This window comes from Octodon degus, unplaced genomic scaffold (genome assembly GCF_000260255.1).
Source record: "Octodon degus isolate 3935 unplaced genomic scaffold, OctDeg1.0 scaffold00119, whole genome shotgun sequence".
Taxonomy (NCBI): domain Eukaryota; kingdom Metazoa; phylum Chordata; class Mammalia; order Rodentia; family Octodontidae; genus Octodon; species Octodon degus.
In genome coordinates, this window is record NW_004524695.1 from 2,519,916 (window position 1) to 2,542,916 (window position 23,001).

Below are 23,001 nucleotides of genomic sequence, written 5' to 3' on the forward strand. Positions count from 1 at the left end.
AAAAAAAAAAAAAAGAAAATGCTAAGATTCGCAGAGGCTAAGACCTAAGACGCATCATTCTATAACTTTGCTCTGTTCTACAGCAGGGTTGCTGTAGAGAGGGGATGAGGGGTAGATGGGGGGACAGAGAGCGGGAGAGGATGCAGCCCTCCGCCCACACACCTCAACCCTATGCCCTTTTTTTTTTTTGTTTCTCTCTCTCCCCTTGAAGTTTGCTTTCCAAACACCAACACCAACATTATGTCATTTAGAAAACAGTTGCTCTCAGGTAGATGTGATCTTTTCTAGGAAGGTGATGGATTTGATTAACAAGGTATTAAAAATCCAGTTATTAGAATTATAGGCCCTTTACCATGGTTGTCTCAAGCTTTATCAAATTGTAGGGCTTTCATCTCTCCTAGTACCATGTGATCTTGACAACCAGTCTTGTAAATGTTAGCGGCAGTAGCTGCCTGGGCCGTAATGACAGTGGCAACTATAATAAAAATGACAACGATGTTGATGATGATGATGGTGGTGGTGGTGGTGGTGATGATGGTGATGGTGATGGTGATGACTGAAAAAAGAACAACAGAAGATCCATGGACAGCGGAGGCCTTCGCCAGCTGTCCAGAACAGGTCAGAAATCATGTGTGGGAGGAAACAGTTCTCCAGGTCTGGTCAGTTAGAATTGCAGCAGCCAGCCGGAATGACTCCTTAGCAGTCAGAGCGGCAGCTGCTTCTTTCCTCCGAAGCCCAAGCCCTCACTGCTTCTGTTTGCAGCCCTGCTCGGTAATCTGCTGCCAAGCGCAATGATGAGAACAATAAAATAGCTCGAGCTCGCAGTACGCGTGCAGAGGGTTGCTCGGGCTTTTGCTCTCCCTGAGAACTTAGAAGTCTCTTAAAATCTCGCTGCAAAACTCTGGCCCCATCTTGGAGCATCCCTCAGAGCTTGTCCCGCTCAGCATTTCTCCTGGATGACTGTATCTGGAAAAGGCATCCTTCCCTTTTCCCTCTCCCCAAACAAGGAGACTGTCCCCCTGAGATGAACTGTCACGGGAGTCCCCTCAACCACCGGCTGCTGGCAGCACTTACAGACACCAGCAGAAGGTGGGAACAAACGCCACTCACTTTGGGGCCAATCCATTTCCCAGGCCGCGTAAGTCAGCACCCCTTCTCTTTCAGGGGAAACTTCGCTTAGAGCAAAAGATGCAAACTGTTTGAAAAAAATTATAATTAGGATTTGTGCTAATCATTTTTCTTGCTATGTAGACTACTGGTAAAACCAAGAGAGGGTTTTAATAGGTAATCAATTATACAACATATTATAATATAGTAAGTTTTGATTTATATACAAGACTACATTTTCTCCTTCCAAAAATAAAAAAGGAAGGAAGGAGGGAGAGAGGGAGGGAGGGAGGAAAAGAGGGAGGAAACAAAGAAGGAAGGTAGGAAAGGAGAGAGAGAAAGGGATGGGGAGAGAGACAGAGACAGAGAGACTGAGAGGAGAAACTACACTAAGTTTATGTACAAAGCCAATAAATCCTAAAAGACTAGTTAAGTCACACCCTTTGTGGGAAAAGGGACACAAGCCATAGAAATGTATGCTAAAGAGTGTTGGTGTTTTTTGTTTGATTGTGGCATATTTTATATCATATAAATAAATATAATCATTGTTATTTATATTGAATGTTTCTCAAAATATATCTGGGGTTTTTACTGGACCTAATTAATGGGATTGGAAAGGGGACAGGAAGAAACTACCCTAGTTTTGTGGCTTGAAGAGAGCTGGTTATTCTTTGCCTTCGTGATCTACCAGGATGGCTGGAGCAGTTTCCCTCTGGATTCCTGGATATGTACTTTAGTTGGAAGTCTTCTCCCTACTTTGTCACAGGGTCTGGAGCAAACACAGACCTCCTTACAGTGATTCATGCCCGTGTGACCTCGGCCATGGATTACGGAGAAGCATTCCCTTCCCATAGATGTCTGGGAAGCTTTCTGTGGCTGGTGCCAAAGAAATGGTGTCATTTCAGGGGCGCAAACTAAAATAGCACATCGCACTAAAGCCATGCAGGCTGTTGTAGCCACCAAGCCACCCTCTGATTTATGGCCTGCAGTGACCTCAGAGCAACCTATTCCAATGAGGCTAGTGCCAAAAGGGGCCTGCTGTCACAGGCAAGGCCCGCAAATGCTTATTTTATTGTGTTCTTGGTCAGCCAGTGAGCTCTTAACTTTCAAAGAGTAGTTGAAGAAATCACAGGACAGTGTCTCCTGTAGGGCTTGGCTTGAAAATGAGAAGTCTTCATGCACCCGTTGCATGGGTGGAGACTTAAAAAAAAAAAAAAACAATAAATCAGCCATGGTTATGACTGTAACACCGGAATAAATAACAAACATTGCTCTTTCTTGTCCCCTCCGACAGATGCCACTTCACTTGCACAAGCCATATAAGTGGCATATTCAGTAAAGAGAAGTGATTTGTCCACTTAGCTGTGCCTCCTGCCTTTTGTTGTGCACAGCAAGTATCAGCTTATTCAGCTTCTCATCTGTTTTTGGGTGGCTAAATTTTGCCCACTGATTGTTTACCAGAAGCTTGTGATGTTTTACTAAGATGCTTAAAATTAAGTCGATTTCAGAAGAGATGTTAAGAGAAGGAAAAGGTATTTATTGACCCAAAGGAAAATGATTCTGGAAAGCCCCTGAAGAAAAAAATAAGTCAGAGAAAAATACTAGGAATGGTCTTAGGCCAAAATGGAGAGAAGAAAATGAAACTAGGACGCAGGTGTTGGGAGGATGGTGAACACACGTACGCCTCCTGCAGGAGCAGGCTGAGCCACGCCAGGCCACACGTGGGTCTGGGAGCCTCAGGTGCGGCTGAAGTGGTAGACAAAGAGGTTGATAATTCCGTAGCGTCTGTTATCCTGGGAGGGTGGAAGGAAGTGTCAAGGGCGGGAATGCTTGGGTCCTTGATGCTAGACCAGTGAGGTCAGCTGAAAAGTTGCTCTGTGTTGCACAGACAGAAAATATCTCACTTACCGTCCCAAATATCCCTGAACAAAAAAGAACAATCTGTGCATTTTCACGTTTGTTTTTGTCACACGAGAGACTGAACTGAGGGCCATTGGCCTGAGGTACGTCTCCAGCCATTTTTTCGTGTGAAAACAGGGTCTCGCTATGTTGCTATGCTGCCCAGAATGGGCTTAAACATGAGATCTTCCTGCCTCTGTTTCCCAGAGTGCTGAGATTACAGGCATGCACCACCACACCCAGTTTAAATATTTTTTAATAAAAAGATGTGGACCTGTTTTGGAGCATGAATCAAGAGGTAGATACAATGTCCGATTTTACTCTAGAAGGCAAAATAATAATAATTTATATTGCCTTCATTGTTTTTTATGTGGATTTAGTGTGTCTTAAACTTTTTAATGCCTCAATATGAATTAACAAATGCTCTTGGCAGAAAAATCTGAAGGAGGCAATGATGGATGCAAGCTAAACATCTTGGACCTAAATAAAAGTGAGGGCAACAGGGAACTTTTTGAGGAAGGAAGTGTGTCTCATTTCCCAATTGAACAGGAGAGAAATGCTTATCTTAGGAACTGTAAAGATTTTTGTTAACAGAGAAACTAATCTTAAAAAGTACCTATTGCAGGTCAGCCAGATAGCTCAGTGGACTAAAGAGCCTGCTTAGGCAGAGCACAGGGGCCAGGGTTTGATCCCTGGAGTGCCATGCTGGCCCCGCCCCCAGGGCACACTAAGGCTAGACATGGTGGTGCACTCCTGTAATCCCAGTGCTTGGAAGGCTGAAAACAGGAGGATCACCATGAGTCCTATCTGTGTAGTGAGACCCTGTAGACACTGTACTAAATTCAGTTTAAAAAGTACCTATTGCTGTAACACATTTTTAGTCCTAGTAAACAATCTTTTCTAAACAAAGAGAAAAGTAAAACATACCTGTCTTTTGCACAGTGATAATGCGCGTTGTCTCCTTCCTCTCTGGATTACTCCAAGTTGAATGCTTCCGTCTCTCCACTGCACAGGGGAAGACCTTGCTCCCTCTTGACTTTCTTCTATGTTCTTCATTCAGAGTTAGAAGTAGTAAAGCAAATATGAGAAAAATAACTGACCTTTAAGTTCACACATTGAATCAACGGATAAACTTGCCTTCAGAAAACCCTGAGAGGGAACAAATATAAAAATATTTTCTATGGCAGGATGTTTCTATTTATAATAGTACAATCAACTGACAGAGGAGTATTTAAAGGAAAATATTCCAAATAGTCAAATATATGGATATAACTGGTGGAAGTTGCTCCAGATTCCCTCCAGATAACTCACATGACTGAAATATTAGGGAAAACAGACTCTTCCTCTGACTTCTGGTTCCTATGTTGAGAGGAATCCATGCCCCTCAACATGGCATGTCTCATGGTATGGCTCAGCATCCTAATAATTTCTATTAATATCTAGCTCTATTAATATCTCCAAATTGTTTCAATCAATTTTAAAATCTTAATATAAAGCACAACAAAATGTGTATTTAGGCCAGGGAGATAGCTCAATGGACTAAGCGCCACATGCAAGTCCGGGCATGGTGGTGCATGCTTGGAATCCCAGCTCTGAGGAGGCTGAAAACAGGAGGATCACTATGAGTTCCAGCCGCGTAGTGAAGCCCTGCACAAAATACAAAAAAAAAAAAGATATTCATTTACACTTTTTTAAACTTTGCTAATTTTAGTGATCCACACTTGGCATTTCTATCATGTGCTTACCCCGCAAACATTTTCTAGAAGAGGACCAGGCACCTGGTCTATCTTGCTGCAATATGAATTGTGCATACAGGAAATCTGAAGCTGTCAGTGTTTTCTAATCTTTGGCTTTATTTCTTTTTTAACCATTCAGATTTCCAAAATGAGGGAAAGTATAAGTGTGTTATTGTTAAGACTTGTATTTAGGTGTCCTCCCCCAAAGCCTCAGACACTCATGGAGGGCTTTGGGGGCTGGTTGGATCTAGGATGTGTCATACTGGGATTAAGGATGTGTGGTACTGAATTAGTCCACTGATTGGTTTAGCACAGTTGTGGGTGTGGATAATGGGAAAGCTCACCCTGGCTGTGGGTGGGGCCACTCTCAAAGGCCAGCAACCTGGATAGGATAAAAGAGAACGAGGGGCTTGCTTTGCTGCTTTGCTGTTGCTTTCTGCCTGCTGCCTAGCCTGCCATGAATTATTTCTCCACTGTGACGCGCTCTGCCTTGCTGCCCTGCTGTGGAGACAGCTGACTATGGATGAAAACCCCTACAAACTGTGAGTCAAAGTAAACCTCTCCTCCTCTCACTTTGAGTGTTGGTCATTTTTTTCTCAACATTAAGAAAATAACTAAGACAGTTATAGAGTGGGAAAAACTGGCCTGAAAAAATTTAGTTCAATCTATCAAGCATTAAGTAAATTATCTACCCTTCAGAAGCTTCAGTTCCTTCTCCCATATGGAGATGGTCATAAGAATGGTGGCGATAGTGGTGGTGGTGGTGGTGGTGGTAGTGATGATGTCAGTGGTGCTAATGGTAATGCTGCTGCTGATGGTGCTGGCTGTAATGGTCACAGAGGTTGTGAAGGTGGTGATGGTGGTAGTGGTAACAGTGATGACAGAGGTCATAATGGTGGTGATAGTGATCGCAGAGGATATAATGGTGACGCTAGTGATGGTTGTGATGATGGTGGTGGTAACGGTAATCGTGGTGCCATAGTCACAAGGGTGATCATAGAAGTTGTAATGGTGATGGTGGTTCTAGTTACAGTGGCTGCAGAGGTTGTGATGTGGCAATGATGGTGAGGGTGGTGAGAGAGGTTATAATGGTGATGGGAGTAGTGGTGATGGTGGCCACAGAGGTTGTAATGGTGATGGCGGTTATGGTGGTAATGGTTAGAGTGAGAGTGGTGGTGGTAGTAATGGTAATGTCTTCACCCTTCAAAAAACTATTGATGTTAAAAAATGCTCGTTTGTTAGATATCTGATAATCATGAAGGCATTGCTAAAAATTACTATCATTTAACTCTGAGTTTCTCATGCGTCCCAGGCTCCCAAGTCCTGGTTCCCCTTTTCCATTCCTGGCCTTTGTCAAACCAGGAAGAGATGCCTTAATAAGAGACACAAGCCGCCGAATGGAGCAGACCTGTTCATGCACTTTCTTGGGAATGTAGAGTTGCCTCCGTTTCATAAACAGCAAACCGGTCTGCTACCTGATCTCTGCCACTTACCCATGGCAGGACTCAGAATGACTCCATTGGGTGGCGCAGAACAAGTCCCTGGTTACTTCCCTACCTCCTAGTACTTTAATCAAAGAGACTCAAAGTCTCCTTTTGAAAATGCCTTGGGCATTAAAGAGCAGTGCTCTCTATGATAGTGTTCTTAGAGAGAGGTCCCCCTTGCTCTGTCCAAGAATGCTGGGGGGAGAACTGTATCTTCAACACTACTTTGAACCATATATAGGGCTTATATTCTGGGTATATATTTACTTACAGTAAACACATCATAGTTACTACTTCCTCAGCAACATTTTGCAGAGCTCATTTTAAAAAGGCCTTCAAGGGCTGGAGAGAGAGCTCAGTAGAATAAGCGCTTGCCTGGCAAGTGCAGGGTCCTGAGTTCAATCCTTAGTGCAGCAAAAAATAAATAAGCATTCAGAAAAGGACTCAACTTTGTGTATTTGTGAAAACACTTCTCATTTAAATGTACATATTGCATATAGCATTTTACAACAGAAATTATGACTGTTAAATAAAGCCTCTCGAAGTCTTTTCTGTTGGTTCTTTGATTTTGTTTTCATTTCCATTTGCTTTTACACATTTTTCATGGTAAGATCATCTAGGACAAATCATGATAATCTGCTTGTGTGTATTTCATATAATATATGTGTATCATATGTGTATAAGTATATTCACGGCACACAAATGTACACGAGGACAAGCATTACACATTTGCTTGAAAACACCATAAGACAAGTGAACAAGCGAACAGAATCAACTCACTGTGACCTAATCAACCAATATTGGGCTGGCCACATAGCTTAGCAGATTAAAGTGCCTGCTTAGGCAGTCGCAGGGACTGGGGTTCAATCCCTGGCATGCTGTGCTGGCCCCACCCCTGGGGTGTACTGAGACAGAGATTGAGACTGGGCATGGTGGTGCACGCCTGTAATCCCAGAGATTGGGAGACTGAAAACAGGAGGATCACTATGAATCCTATCTGTATAGTGAGACCCTGTAGACCCTGTACCAAATAACAAAAAAAAAAATTAAGTGTGGCTCATAAGTCCAGCCATGTACAATGCCACACACCTGTAACCACAGCTGCTTGGGAGGCTGAGGCAGAAACATTGAGAGTTGAAGACCACAGTGGGCAACTTGGCAAGCACTTTAGCAAGACCTTATCTCAAAACAAAAACAAAAGCAAAATTAAAAGCTAGAGGTGCAGCCCCAGTAGTAGAGTGATTGCCTAGCATGTGTGAGGCTCTGGGTGAAAGCCAAGCACCTCAAAACAAAGCTATGACCAGAGCACACAGGTAGGTGAAAAATGGTACCAGATGTAGCAGAGATGAGGAGCAGGGATGGACCGATGAAGACCCTCCCACACCTAGGTTGACAGTTGGCTGTGGTCAGAAGCTGTGTGTTCTGTGTGTGAATAGCCAACACTTCTTGTCATTCACAACATACAGTGCAATGTGCAGAACAGAAAAAGCTTGTGTGTGTCCCTGACACTGATGATGAGCCCAGAGACCAGGATTTATGGCACACACCTGGAACTGCCCACAATGGGCCGATGGCTCTCTGCACTGCACTCGGTGTAGGCAGGGTTAACAAGTCCTTGCCTGTGGCCACAGCCTGCCCACTGTGTATTTTGGTACAGCCTGCAAGATAAAAATGGCTTTGATAAATGAACATTTGCAACTGATATAATGATAGGCATTAGTAACCTTGAACTTAAGCAAATTAAGCAAAACTCTTCCCAACCCCCCCAAAAAAGATTTTCATTCTCTTTAGTAGATTGTTATTACTGAAAAGGAAAGTGCTCAATTATTGTATTTTAAGTTTTGTCAATAAAAATCAGTGAGATTTTGTTTTCTTTCTCATTATTTTTAATCTACATAATTGTCTTATTTTTACCTCTTGGTCCGCAGAGCCTGAAATGTTTACTATAAATACTTTATTATCTGGCTCTTTAGAGAAAAAGCCTACCAGCTACTGGTCTAGATCATCAGTTTCCAAAACATTTTGCCTCATGAGGTAATTGAGCTTCTTAACCATCTTATCATGTTTGTGGGGAGGGTCCCCTCACAGTTAGCCTCCGTGTAAGAATGCTTCTTGTGGTTATCTTGAAACTCTGAAGATTATGCATGTCATCCTATAGAATTACTCTGAATATACTTAGGATGATGAAAAATTAGTAGGCAAGACATAGTGCTGTTATCCCATGAGGAGTGAAATCCAGAAAGGCCAAGGAACTATCCTCCAGCCTACAAAACTTAGGTGGAAAAAGATATGACATTGAACCCATTTTCAAGGGACCCCTCCATTCTTGGGACTCCAGATTCAGCTGTCTCCAAGATCTGAAGCCCTTGGGTCTTGGATCACTCATAAGGAGCAAGTGATAGGCAAGCATGACCAGGACTATCTTCCTGGCTTTACCAACCAGAAATTGGAAATACATTACATTGACACTAGGAGATTACATAGTATTAGCAGAGTTCTGCTTATCACGAAAAAAGTACTGGATCTTGCTCCCTGCCCCACATCTGTAAGGTAGACCAGGATGGGCCTGCCCAGCCTGCATGTTAACTTGTGAACAAAGAAGCCTTTACAAATAGACATGACAGCTAAACACACTGCTACATACACCCATGCACAGTCAGCGGGGGCCACTTGTCTCCTGGTTGCTAAGCATTAGAAGGAGAAGGAATGTTTAGTTCCATCAGGCATCTCTAAGCAGTCATAACTTGCCATCAGGAGAAGAAAATCTCCCTGTTGAAGAGAGTTAAGAAAGTCTTGTGCATCACTGGTAGGAATGTAAATTGGTGGTAATGTAAAATGGTACCACTGCTGCAGAAAACAATATAGCAGTTCCACAAAATAATAAAAGTAGAATGGTGCTATGATCTAGAAATTCCACACCTGGCTAGACTGGGCATGGTGGCATGCACCTGTAATCCCAGCACTTGGGATGCTGTAAAAGGGAGAATCATTACAAGTCCGATCTAGTAGTGAGACCCTGAACACCCTGTAGACCTTTCCCTAAAAATAAAAAAAAAATAAAAAAAAAATCCACTCTTGGGCAGGTACCCAAAGGAACTGAAAACAGAGTTTTAGAAAGATAATTGTACAGTGTGCTCATAGCAATGTTATTCATGATGACAAAAAGGTGTCAATAGTTCAAGGACTGACTAGGGGAAAACAGGCATGAGAATGTGACATCTCTGTGTAACAGAGTAGTGCCCCACCTCAAGGAGGAAGGAAACACTCACCTAGGTTGCAAAACAGATGATCTTGGGCATTGTGCGAGGGGACATCAGTTGGTCTCAAAAACGATAAGTGCTGTGTGACTCCACTTTTATGAAGGAACCTATGGTCATCAACATTCATTGAAATAGTAAGTAGATGGTGGGTGCCAGGAGCTGGGTGGAAGAGGGAATGCAGAGTTGCTCAATGGGCATAGAGTTCACATTTTGCAAAATCAAAATGTTCTGCTGATTGGTCACAGAGCAATAGAAATGCATTCTGCATTTTTTCAACTGTACAGATAAAATGGCTAAAGTCATAACATCTTATGCTACTTGCATTTTATCACAAACATAACTAGATGACAGATGGGAAAATATATAGAAGGAAGGAAGGAAGGTAGAAAGACTGATTCATGGGGGGTCCGAATAGATGTACTAAAAAATGAGAGAAGTGGTAAGCAGTTCCTGAAGGTCCCAGCCTGCAGGCCAAATCCTGTCCACTGCATCTATATTTGTACAGCTTGCAAGATAAGAACATTTGCAACTGATGTAATGTAGGCATTAGTAACTTTGAACTTAAGTAAATTAAGCAAAAAGTCCCTGGAAAAAAAAATTCCCTTCTCAAAGTTGGCAGAGCAATTGCTTCTTCTTGAATCATGCTTTCTAACAGGAAGGCACTGAACGGTCTGGTCCCGGTCCTGGTCCTGACCAGGCCAGGTTCGCTCAACACAATCTTAAAAAGATTTGTTTTCATCACAACAGCACACATAAGTGTTAAGTGTGGGACTTGCTCTACTACTTTCTGCCTAATTGGGAATCATTTTTAGGATTTCTGCATAAATACTTTGAGATTAGCACGCACTGAGGCTCCGCTGGAGAGGGGAAGCATGAGGAGATGATGAGGCTCCTCCAGAAGTATGCGAACTGTTCGGGGAGGTAAAATTTATTCTCCATTCCTTGTCAGAATATTGATTAAAAGTCTATTGTGTGCTAGGGTCAGTTTTACGCTGGATCTTGGGGTACAGCAATGACTATGACTATGTCCCAGCACTTACAGAGTTACACTGCATTATAGTAGAGGGAAATAAACATACAAGCATATAAAAATGTGCTATATTGGAGGACAGAAGCATTACAGAGATAAATTAAGTACAAGGTAGTCAGGACAGGGCCTGATAGGACAGGCAGGCTCCGCTGATAAATGCCCTTGCACATGTGGGAGAGAATATTCCAGGAATGGTGGGAGGCCAGCATGGCTGCATCACAGGAGAGGCAAGGTGGAGAGCAGTAGTAGATGAGGTCTGAGATGTTGGGGTGGGGGGTTCAGCTCTTGGGAAGCTGCAGTTAAGATTAGAGCTTTTTCTCTGCAAGAGGCAGAAAGCCACTGGCCAATGCTGAGCCAAGTGATGCCATGCAGCGGGCTGTACCAAAGATCATCCTGGGTGTGGTCTTAGAAAGGTGGGACGTGTGGAAGAAAAGCAGCGGCTGCTTAGGAGGCTTGCAGTTGCCCAGAAGAGGGTAGACGGGATGCTATCAGAACTGAGACTGACACAGAGGGTACAGGGGAAAGTAGGCAAAGGCTGCTCCATGGCAGGGACCTCAACATCCGGCAGGAGGATGGTGCTTTCTTTCTAAATGGGAAGGCTGCGGTGAGGGAGGCAGGAATCCCACTAAGTAATAGTATCTGCACAAGTCCTGAATGGCCTCAGGAAGCCCCCTTCTCAGAATTCTGCATGGTGAGCATGCAAAAGCGCTGGTGAAATGTTGGCTATAAAACAGCATAAATGTAAGTGAATCTTATGCAGAGATTTATCAGTAGCTTATGAGGACTGGGAGAAGGGCCCTACAGAGTGTTCCGTAGATCAGCAGCACAGCAGAGCAGTGCAAACTGCTGCTGACATGACAGGGAGGGAAGGGAAGGCCTCAGGGAAGGCTGGGATAACCTGGCAGGCCTCCTGGGAGTGCACATCTGAAGGTGACAGTCAGGCGTCCTCACGAGCAGTATCAAATCAACATGCCCAATTGCAAATGCATGCATGACCTGTCCACCTGCACCTGCTTGCCTGTATTCCACCCCACATACTCTATGTTCAAATACCCGCACCTCTTACTCATCTGTTTCCAGGCTGTGTATTCATAGAATCTCAGCTGGAGGAGATCTAAAGCAGCTTGGGATCTGTTCCTCCTAACAGGAGTCAGGCAGGGGGCACTGCCATTGCGAGACTCCCACTCTTTCCTCCCTTCCTCAGAGAGATGTAGCTGCACATCCATTTAACAGGCGGTAGCTAGCAGGTAGCAATCCACACTTATTTTAACTCAAATCCTTCAAGCTGTGAGTTCAGTTACTTCTCTTTATTCTAATCCCGTGGGGGAAAAAATCGTGCTTGCTTCTGCAAGATAGTGCTTTGCATCCTGAAAAACCACTAAAAGAACACGTCAAGATGTTCTCTCCCAGACGTGGCGGTATTTGTACCCACCAGGTACTTGAGTTGAATAATGTATCTCCTGGCGACAAGAGGGCAAGTGTATTCTGAGTGAAGAGGCCCCAGTGTCTGTGATTTTGGATCAGAAACCCACGACACCCAGCTGGCAGCTGTTGAACTGGAATTCCTTGTGCATGTGGCGCCCGGGCTGAGGGCGCTTCTCAGAGAGGCCTGTGTGCCATCGCTATGTGGAACCTGTTGTCCTTTCTGACTCAGCATTGCCTGTGTGTGGGGAACAGACAAGAGCAGGTGTTCCCGTTTATCTTTCTCAAGTAGGCCCTTGAGGCCCTGTGGGGAAAGGTCAGGGTTAGGCTAGGAAGGCGGCGCTGGAGCAGAGCTTCCGTCCAGGCTTTCCCTCCTGCCAGCACCGAGCTGCTTCAGACTGTCAGAGGAAAATGATGTGGGGATTCGACACAAGCCATCTAACACAGGAAAGCATGGAGAGAGCCACTTTCCTTGGAGATTTGCTTAAACCAAAGCATTTGGGTTCATTATCAGCCCTGTGCAATTTTCACCTCCAAAAGCCTTGGTGTGAATGACCTATTTTGAAGGTGACAGCCAATGACACTTCAGGGGCGTGAATAATTTATTAGGTGCAAGAGGGCTGTCAGAGTGGTGATGTTATAGCAGCCTCGCTTGCCTGGCTAATTATGGAGAATGACAGCACTCTGTCCTGATGTCACAGCTCCTGCCGTCCTGCCTGAAGCTGCCAGGGACATGGATTGTGTGTGAGCAGAGAAAGGAAGAGGGGAAACAGGGCCAGGGCCTGCCTCCCCCCACCAGCAAAGGCTTCGCGGGCAAGCAAGCCAGGCTTCGGGAATCGGATTTCCACTCACCTCGGCAAAGTGAAACTGCACAGAGGCCCTTGGGAGTGGGCCTCGTATCCATTACCCCGATTTTGCATAAAATGTGTTAGTTGGGGGAGGGACAGGCTGTGAAAGGGACTTGGGAAGGAAGGAGGCCTTAGAGCTGGAGCTGGTGAGGAAGCCTGATGGTTTCCAGGCCACCAGGAGGAGGCCCTGGCCGCTATAGCAGGCAGGAAGGGGCGACCGGCTGTGAGAGAGAAATCCTGAGCCCAGCCAGTAGCGAGGGCTGGGCTGCCTGCAGACTCGGGCGCGCTCTCTGCCTGAGTGGTGGCCGAGGCCCACTGATCCTCCTCCGCCTCTTCAGCTCAGGATGTGAAATCAACTCTATAACAAGTGGGAACATTAACCACCAGCCACAGAGACCTGAGCACGAAGTTCGAGTTCTGGGTCTGCCATTCCTCCTCAAATCACCTCCTGAACTTAATGATCTCAAGCTTATGAATCAAGAAGGAACCAACCCCTGGAAAGATCTCTGCAAAGCTGGGGACAGGAAGAGGGAAAAAACCAAAAGAGGAACTGCAGCCCAGGCCTAAGATAGAAATAGAAACCAAAGCCTCATTAAAGTAAAGAAGCTACAGACGCAGGGGTCAGAGGTTCCATCACCCGCCTGCCTGCTGTACAGGCCCCGCCCCCGGGGCGCCCTGGAACAGTGATTGAGACTGGGCGTGGTGGCGCACGCGTGTAATCCCAGCTCTTTGGGAGGCTGAATACAGGCGAATCACTACAAGTCTGATCTATGTAGTGAGACCCTGTAGACCCTTACTAAAAAAATAAAAATTAAAAAATTTAAAAAAAAAAAACTAAAGGAGCTGCCAGAATAAGAAATATTTTTAAAATACAAATAACTGAATAAAAGCAGATTTAAAGTATGTATATATATGATAGTTAAGATACTTATACTACTAATTTCTCTCTTTCTCTCTCTCGCTCTCTTTTCCTTTTTTTTCTTGTGGTACCAGGGATCAAACTCAGGACCTTATGCCTGCCAGGCAAGCACTTATTCCACTGAGCTATCTCCCTGGCCCTAATTTCTCTTAATTCATTGAAAAGAAAGGTTTGTGCTAATACTGTTTGGACAATTAAGTGCCAATATCTTGTACTCTGAGTAATTTAAAAATAACAATACACAATATATTAACCATTGTTACCCTCCTATTATCCTGTTGTGAAATTTTGTGGGGTTTTTCTCTTTTAAAAAAAAAAGTCTTCTTTTAGTATCAAATATAGTTTTAATTGATCTCTGAAAGAAACTACTCAGGAAAGATCAGTACAGTAATTACTTCAGCCCCTAATCGTTTTTTCTATCCTGAAAAACCTCAAGGGACAGGATTAACTGGTCATTTTCACTATTTCACGTCAGCTGCAGTGTTAGAAAACACCAGGCGCCACATCGGTGTAGGTTAAACGCAGAGCTGGCAGCCAGAGACACTGTCTTCATCGCGTATTGTTTGCTTTACCCCATCCACGTTGTTAATCTACTTTGGTTACATTTTCCTTGGAAGTCCCTCGCAGTGATTCCAAGCACCCAGTTGGCCTTAGTCCTGAGGGCCACATTGCAGGCTACATGTACTTGTGTCACCCGAAGCCTTGTTTGGTGGCTACAAATGAGAAGTGTCTCCTTTGCCACTAGTGGTACAAAGCATCTTGGGCAGCATTGTCACAAAAAGCTTGAGATCTGTCACCCTGGCAGCAAGGCTTCTTGAAGCTTACAGAAGAGGCCAGGAGCAAGAAGCAGTAACATAAAAGTGCACTGGTCAGATTCTTAAATTCTTTACATAATCAATAACTAATTTTTAATAAATTTCAAAAAGGGCACAGTCAGCAAGCCAATGGCTCCTGACTGAAAATAACTCAAAGAACCAGTCCTTACAAACAGATAAATTGCAGAGATATAGGGGAGGGTGTGAGGTATTATCTTAGCCAGGGAGGAAGGGAGAGGGTATTGTGTTAGCCACTTGTCCCATTTGTGCTGGGACAAAATAACCACAATTTAAAAGAAGGGGTGTTTATTTGACTCCTGGTTATGAAGGGTGCAGTCCATGGCTGGCTGGCTCTGAGGCAGAAGCAGCATGGCGAGTAGGTACGGCGGAGGATAGCTGCTCAACTCGTGGTGGCTTGGAAGCAGAGGGAGAAGGGAAGAGCGAAAGTGTATTGTTCCAGGCAATGCCTCCAGTGACACGCCTCTCCCACCCACTCTGGACATATGAGACTTTTGAGAGGTACTGTAGAGCTGAAACACAGAAGACATGGCAGGTCACTGTGGAAACGGTAGGACCACTGCTGTGCTAAAGGAGAACTATTTCTCAATAGTTCTTAAAATGAGGGAAGAATAGGAGGTTGGCAGAAATTGCCAGGAAAGAGAGTTTTGTTAAGGGACCACCTGAAGGAAGCTGTCAAATCTTTTATGAAAAGACACAGCCTTCCCAAGAAGACCGCAAAGGAAAGAGCCAGGGAATTCATGCCCTGACTCACTCCTCTCTCCTGTTAGGGTCCCACCGGCAGGACCCAACCAGATGTCACAGGGCGAGGCAGCCATTGATGTGGCCCCCACCATGAGCCCTGGGACTGAGCTGGACAGAGAAAGATCAAGAGTGGGCAAGAATAGATAACACAGAACGGCCTCAAGCCAGGGGCTGCATCTTGCTGGGAATCCAGAACAGACAAATCACCTTGGAGATGCTCCCAGACCGTCTCTCCTTTTTATATTTCCCCTTCTGAGAGAAAAGGAAAAGGATTTATTATGAAATGAAAGTCAGCTTAGAAAGCCAATGGCAAGTACTTAGCATTGCGTTTACAGTTGCTGCGGGTCACTTCCAACCCCTTATACTTTCGTTTTGAATTCTTTCATACTTATTTTAAGATCTTTATGCAATAATACTTGATAATTAAATTGTGTAGTTTATCTCCAACCTCCAGTGTTCAGGACTATAAGGATTTGTTAAGTTTACTTTTTGCCGAAAATTTGCTCAATAGTTCTTAAAATGTAAACCGAGCATGCCTGAGATTTCCCAACACCTTCTTTCTCTCTCTCTCGCTCTCGCTCTTGCTCTCGCTCTCGCTTTCGCTCTCTCTCTCTCTCTCTGGTACTGGGGATTGAACTCAGGACCCTGAGCTTGCCAGGCAAGCACTTATTCTACTGAGCTGTCTTCCTGGCCCTGAGCTATCTCTCCAGCCCCTAAGACCTTCTTTCGGGAAGCTCCCCACCACTCTCAATACTTTTGTAAAGTGTACAATAATCTTAGGGCCAAAATGTTTGAAGATGGCTGGTCTAGATTATGTGATTATATAAATAGATCTTGAGAGCAAAACTACTGTGAAATATTGGTCTAGATTATGTTATTGCAGATAACGATCTTTATGTGAAGTCTAATAATATATGAGAATCTAGTCTCAAATTTCGAGAGCGGAAACTGTTTGCTAATTTTAGATCGTACTTTGTTCCCCATCAGCTTTGAGCATTATGCATATGATTTCACCCACTCGACCTTGCAGGCCCTTGGCGTGGAAGCCTGTGGGTGGGAGACTGCTGGGATAATTTACCTGAGTCCACAGGCTTGACTACAGCACCCTGAGACATTCATCCCCCGGATATGTTGAAACTGTAACGGTGTTGGCCAAACAAGTTTCCCATCATGTCACAGAAGGGGTGACTCTGTTAAGAGCACTGCCTGCGACTTTCGCCCACCTTTATCATAGGTGCCAGATGCAGAGAAAGCACAATGAGGTCCTGCTCCGGCTGTTCAGAGAGCAGTGAATGAAACCCAGCGTCATCCCTCAGCCTGAAACATGTCGTGCAGGTACACATCGAGTGGCCATGAACCCAGGCTTGTTGTGCTTGTTGTCCAGGGACAGAGTGACAGATACCAGCAAGGGCAGTGTGTGCTCATTCCTCATTTAGCTAGTATTCGTTGATGAGCCTCACACTCATTAATATAGAGGTTACTATGCTACACGTGGCCAAAAGCACAGCTTTGGACAGCTGGGAGTTTATACACTTATGGGAAGTACATTAAACACCACTGAATGTAGGGACACTATTGGATTTGCATTGAGGGGGACAATGACCAGTGTTACAAAGGAGGCAGTATTGAGCAGAGCTTTCAAGGTTAGGTGTGGTCTTTAGGGACAAACATGAGAGGCAGGAGACAAAGTGACGGTAAAGGCTCAGTGAGAATATGCAGGCAGCAGAAAGATAGGTGCAAGAATTGTCACCTATTAGAGTCCGAAGGCAGCTTGATGATCAGTTTATCCAGACAAATGACACATAGGTCCCCAAAGATTAAGATGTACCCTGAGTTCTCACTGGCAACACTAAAGCATCTCTAAATGCAGGACACTCTCTGGCTGTCCCAAGCCCATGTGTGTAGCTGAGCATAGGTGACACCACTGGAAAGGCTTCCAGAACCGTCCCACAGAGCAGAGGGAAGTGACTTGGGATTCACTAAGGCCCATTCCAAAGCGCATTCTGAGACCACTGTGCCAAACCATCCTAAGCTTCTTAAAATGATATGGGATGACCCTAAGATCTGCATTTGAAACTCCTTCCTGGGCAATTCGTATGCACTTCCTAAATTAGAAAATTGAAAATAAAGGGAAAAGAAAAAAGATCAGGCAGAGCGTCCAGGGAAGAAGTCAACAGCTGTAAAGTGGAAGGGAAAAATTTACAGTGTGAGAAAGAAGCTCGAGAAGGCCAGCCCAGCAGCATGTCCCCCTATGCTCTGGCTGTACATTTAGGAGGCCAGGGGACCAGAAAGAAAGACCTTTTAAGGAGAGAAAGGACTTCTGAGTCTGGGCCTTGGATCTGCTACCCACGTGGATATTAAGCATCCTAGTTATGGAGAAAGACTGTATCTCGGTTATACAGGCCACCTCTCTGTCCATGACTAACCAACTAGGCCAAGAGCAAAACAGAATTCATGAGCACACGAGGCACAGGAGCACATGGAACTACAGACAGTATGGGTAGACACAGCTAAAGTGGAGGCCTTCTGGTGAGGGCACCAGCCTCACTGCATAGCGGCAGTGGTTCTTCTGAGGTGTGCTGAGTTCTGTATTCTGTGTCTGGAGTTCTAAATTAGGAAAGCACACTGGCTGTACTGTGAATGCTTTCTACTTTCTTCTGGTGAATTGCATGCCAACAAGAATGCTTCATGCCTGAAAGAACAATCAGGCTAGCTGGACTGATTCTGTTCCACAAACAAGTACCTGCTTCAAAATGCTCATGGCCGGAGAACAGGATGCAGGTCAGTGATGCAAAGACCCTTTGTGGTACTGTGGAGTTCATACACTCTCCTTTCAAGTACCAAGAATAACCTGTTCCCATAGCATCCATAACATTTCCTCTTTCATAACACGTACCTCACTTACAATTGTCTTCTTCATTGGACTGCAAAGGCAGGTTGTGTGACTGCTGGGCTTCCTCCTGGTCTGATGCCCTTACCCCAGTGCCTGGTACCTGAGTTGCACTCAATTACTTGCCAAAATTATAGCTATCCTTCATGTTTTAACATGTTTTCAGTTAGGACTGATATACAAGAGAGGGGAAGCTGGGAAGATAGCTCGGCGGTCTAAGCACCTGCCTAGGAAGCTCAAGGACCCGATTTCGATCCCTAGTACCACATGCTGTGCCAGCCCCAGAACTCTGGGCATCCCATGCCAGCCAGGCTTGTTGGCACATGCCTGTAATCCCAGCATGGGAAGGCTGAGACAGGAGGATCACTATGAGTCCCAGCTGCATAGCAAGACCCTGTACAAAATAAATACCAGATTTTTAAAAAGCGGGCGTGGGGGAGAACCTCACCTTGAGTTAAACTGTTTCTCCCTTGGAAGAAACTGCTTATTCCTACTGTTGACATGAAGGAGCGGAGCCAGTGTCTTGTCCTAGGGGCTTCTGACAATATCTCTAATGTTTAGCAAGCTAGGTCTTCACTGTTTCCCTGAATGAGGCTACAAGGACTCGACCAAGGGATCTCAATGTTCTGTTGCTGTCTTGGGATATATGATCCTGGTGAGGGAGTGCTACCAAAGAAGTACCTAGAAGGTGCTAAGCAGCAGCAGCAGAGTGGGAGTGGGGACAAGAAAAAACTAAGCACCCAACAAGACAGCCGTGACAGCAGCTGGGGCAGTGACTAGAGGGGCAGAGTAGAGACCTGTGGGCAAGCACCCAGAGACTTAAGCTCTGGAGTGTTCTCTTGGCTTGATCATACAAGCTTGGATAACTTGTTTGACTTCTCTGAGATTTGAAGCAGACAACCCAGTGAGACTGTTCTAGTTGCATAGACCTGTGCTGCCTAGATCATTGCTCATACCAGTACCTGCTCTCTACAGATGTTCTGTGCTAGGGACAGTGGGAGCTCAAAATCACCCAGGACAGCCCCCATCCCCAGTCCCGTCAAGGAAGGTGGCCCCTCACTCTGCACACTGCCTGAGGGAGCCAGCTCATGGACAGGCAACAGAGCTTTACTCTGAGTCCAGCCCTCTGATGGGGCAGCCTAGCACCTGGGGAGCCACCTCTCAGTCAGTCCTCTGGCCTATACCTCAGGACACGTACACATGCACCCCACATTCATACCCAACCTTCCCATTACATTCAGGAAACAGCATTACACTAGAGTTACACATGACTTTGAATTAGTTTTATAATTGTGATTACGCTTTGCAGAAAAACAGTATCCCTTTTCCCCCTGAAACTGGGGAAGGAACCCAGGCCCTGCACACTGAGCTTCATCCTTAGCCCATTATTTTTTATTTTGAAACAGCATCTTACTGAGTTGCTACATCACCCAGTCTATGCTGAGTACAGGAATTACAGATGAACACAGCCTCCCCTGGCTGCATCTCTTATCTTTCTGATGGGGACCATAGTTCGGGAAGAGACTGCACAGGTTTGAGGGAGCTAATGTGAGTAGAGCACCCAGCATCTCCCCCTGCTCCCTACCCCTTCTTGTCACCCTCAGTCACATAAAATGCACTGTGCATTGACATCACTCATAGCAGGAGAAGGTGGGAAACAGAAAGGCAGGTTTTGGCCAGGTGGCAGCCAGATCCTGCTTGAGCCACCAGCCTTGCCCGGCCAGCCTCTGAGCAGAAGCCCGTTGTGTTTCTCCCCAAACTCTCCTGCAATCCGTGCTTCTCTCCAGGTCTGTTTCTGCAGCATGGAAAATGGAGAACCTTGAGGAATTCTTGTACTCTACACAGTGGCCTAATACTGGGTAGTGAGCATCGGGCATCTTTTGAGGAAGCTGGCATGAAATTCCCGAGCGATGGCAGGGAAAGGGACCAGGATCTCGGAAGATAGGTGCAGACAGAGTATTTACACCAGATCACAGAGGAAGCTACCTGGAAGCAGACCTAACCTGTGCAGTTGGAGATAAGCCAGGTTGACAAGGAAAATGAAAGAACGACGGGAAAGCAAAAGGTACTGCAGAAAGGCCAACTCCATCTTCATTCAGTCCATAGCTGTGGAGATCCTGCTCTATGCTGGACAGTGGTATATAACCAGAACCAGTCCCTGCACTGACCTGGAGAAGGAGGGAGAAGGGAGGGTGCAGGAAAGGGAGTAAAAGTGATTGCTATGTACCCCCAACCCCCAAAGCAGTGCAAATATATAGAGAGAAATTTGTTAAAGACCTACCAGGTTAACAACCATTTGGACTACCATACTCGTGAGCAGCAGTGTGGTCTTTTGGTGGCTTCTTCTACAGTATGTTACAGTAATTTTTGCTAATTGTACTATACAGTACAGTACCATAGCTTTATGTCCTGTCATACACTGCCAGTGCTACATGTAAGAGTTATGCAAATAAAACCAATGTCCTTGAGTTGGAGTTTCCTTTAAGCATGTCTTAGTTTTGAATATTATAGTGCATGTACTATATGTGATTCCTCATTTAGTGGCCAATTCATTTAAACACCTAGATGCAGGACCTGAACTTGGTCATTAAATGCTGAGGGTCTGTACTCAAACAAAAGCTGAAGTGGCCCCTGCCCTATGAGCTCACCATCTAGTGAAAGAGAGATAAGAATTAAGAGAGAGGCAAATTAAGTCAGTGCAGTTTACATCTGGTCCTTGGGGAAGTGGAGGTGTTGCAGAGAGCAGGTGGGGGACACACGGTGGACAGCACTCTGAGAAGTAGGAGGGCCTGTGTGAGGAAGGGAGGAACAGCCCTGGCTGAGCCCTGGAGGAGAAGAGAGGGGTGTAAAGGGACTTGTGGCAGGAGGAAAGGAGGACCGGCTCACATCCAACTGTGAGCATCATGCGGAGCTTGGACTCGCCATGCTCCAATGGAGAACTGCGCTGGGTAATGGCCACAGTGCAGTTTGTATTGTCTGGACAAGATATCACATCTGTATCTTGTACACTGAATAACTACAAGGAAAACAACCCTGTGCAATGTATTTATTGCTGTAACTCTCCTACTCATCTGTTTCAAAATTTTGTCTTATGGGTTTTTGTTTTCTCTTTAATATAAAAAAAAGAAAGAAAGATTACTTTCTGCCCTGTGGACATGTTGCAATCTGTTGCTATGTAAGAAACTTTACAATTTAAAATGACAACCATTTAGTGTTCCTGAGGGTCAAGAGCCCAGGTACAGCTTAGCTGTGTCCTCTGAAAAGGGGGCAGCAGGACAGTAGAGATACCACAGCCCACGTTTGCAGGTGCCCAAACCCAGGTTTTAACGTAAGCATCTAAAGTCAATTGAACTGTCCTCTTAAACATAGCATGTTACATCTCTCAAGCCTTGATCCCCTCATCTGTAAAATGGGAATAATGCTACCTACTGCAGGATTATAATCATAAATGACAAAATGCTTGTCAAGTATCTGCTTTGGAGCCTAGCATAGAAGATAGTCCAACTGGGTGTGGTGGTACACACCTGTAATCTAAGCTCTCTGAGAGGCTGAGGCAGGAATATCATAAGTTAGAGTCCAGCCTGGGCCACTTAGCAACTTAGTGAGAACCTGTCTCAAAATAAAAATAAATAAATAAATGAGAAGGGCTGAAGAGATAGCTCAGTGTGAAGGCCCTGGGTTCAACTCCCAGGTGCTGAAAAGAAAGAAGAGAAAAAGGGACACAACAAATATAGTGTTCTGCCAACTTAACTCACTACATGTATTGACCAGAACATCAACACCGAGGACCCAGGGGAAGACTGCTAGCACCAGCATGTCATAGCACGTGGGCCATGTGTTCCTTTCTATGCTCAGGAAGGAATGTCTATGTGGGAGGATGGCGCTGTCAGAAGCTTTTGTACACTGGAAGGAAGATTGGGGGCAGAGATCAGCTGGAGTGAAGGACTCAGCTGTGCAAACGCTGCCCAGGCCACCCCTGGGAGTCTTTGCAGAGAGGAGATGACCAGTGCTGGCTCCTGGGCATCCTCGGCAGGCATCCCGCAGAGCCTTTTCCTGTGGTATGTGTAGGGCCCTATGTGGTTATGATTCAGGGGTGGTTTTGGCTGCATGGATTCCAGGCCTGAGGGTGTGCTCTGCGCTACAATGAGACGTGGATATTCTCCAAGTTGTCACCATCTCCCAGGATGTCCTTTAGGTCCGGGTCTATGCTGCCCTGTGCATACTACTGCCCTCACTAAGTGACAATCTCAAATTGGGGGAGGGAGGGCATAATTTGTGGTCCATTTCTATTTCGCACCTTCTGTAGACACAATTTCTTTAACAGGGTGTACTTACAGGAGACGAAATTGAGGCCTGAGTGACTCCCCAGTTCAGGGTGGAGGCTCGTGCTTTAATAGATTCCCAGTCCCACAACACAGTTTCCCCCTCCAGAACGCCCTGTGTATGGGATGCTTTTGTTAGGAACCATAATTCAAATCCACCGAGGCAAAATTAAAGAGCAGCCCCCTCTCCCATTGTTGAGAGAGCTCTGTCCAGAGGAGCCCTCCTAGCGGCCAGCGTGGACGGAGCTCCGCTCCCCAGCTGGGCTTCGTGGCACAACTCCTGCCCCGCACCAGTTTGGCTCCCTCGCTCCCGCCGCCCTCATTGTTTCCGCCGTTCCGGGCTGGAGACCCCAGGGAGCTGACTCCGCTCACGCCTCCCCGCCTCCCTTTCGTGCGCGCTACCCCGGCGGCGCTGGCGGCGCGGATCGCGCGATCAGCTGGACGCGGGCGCGGAGCGCAGCCTGCAGCGTCGCGGAAGGACCGCCAGCTGCCGCCGCCCGGCCGGGC

At 45.7% G+C, this 23,001-nt stretch overlaps 1 protein-coding gene across 4 annotated transcripts in view; it reads left to right on the forward strand.

Moving 5' to 3' along the window:
- The window catches only part of Ripor2 (RHO family interacting cell polarization regulator 2), a 220,350-nt gene that overhangs the window by 107,263 nt on the left and 90,086 nt on the right, over positions 1 to 23,001 (forward strand). The gene's annotated exons all lie outside the window — the stretch shown is intronic.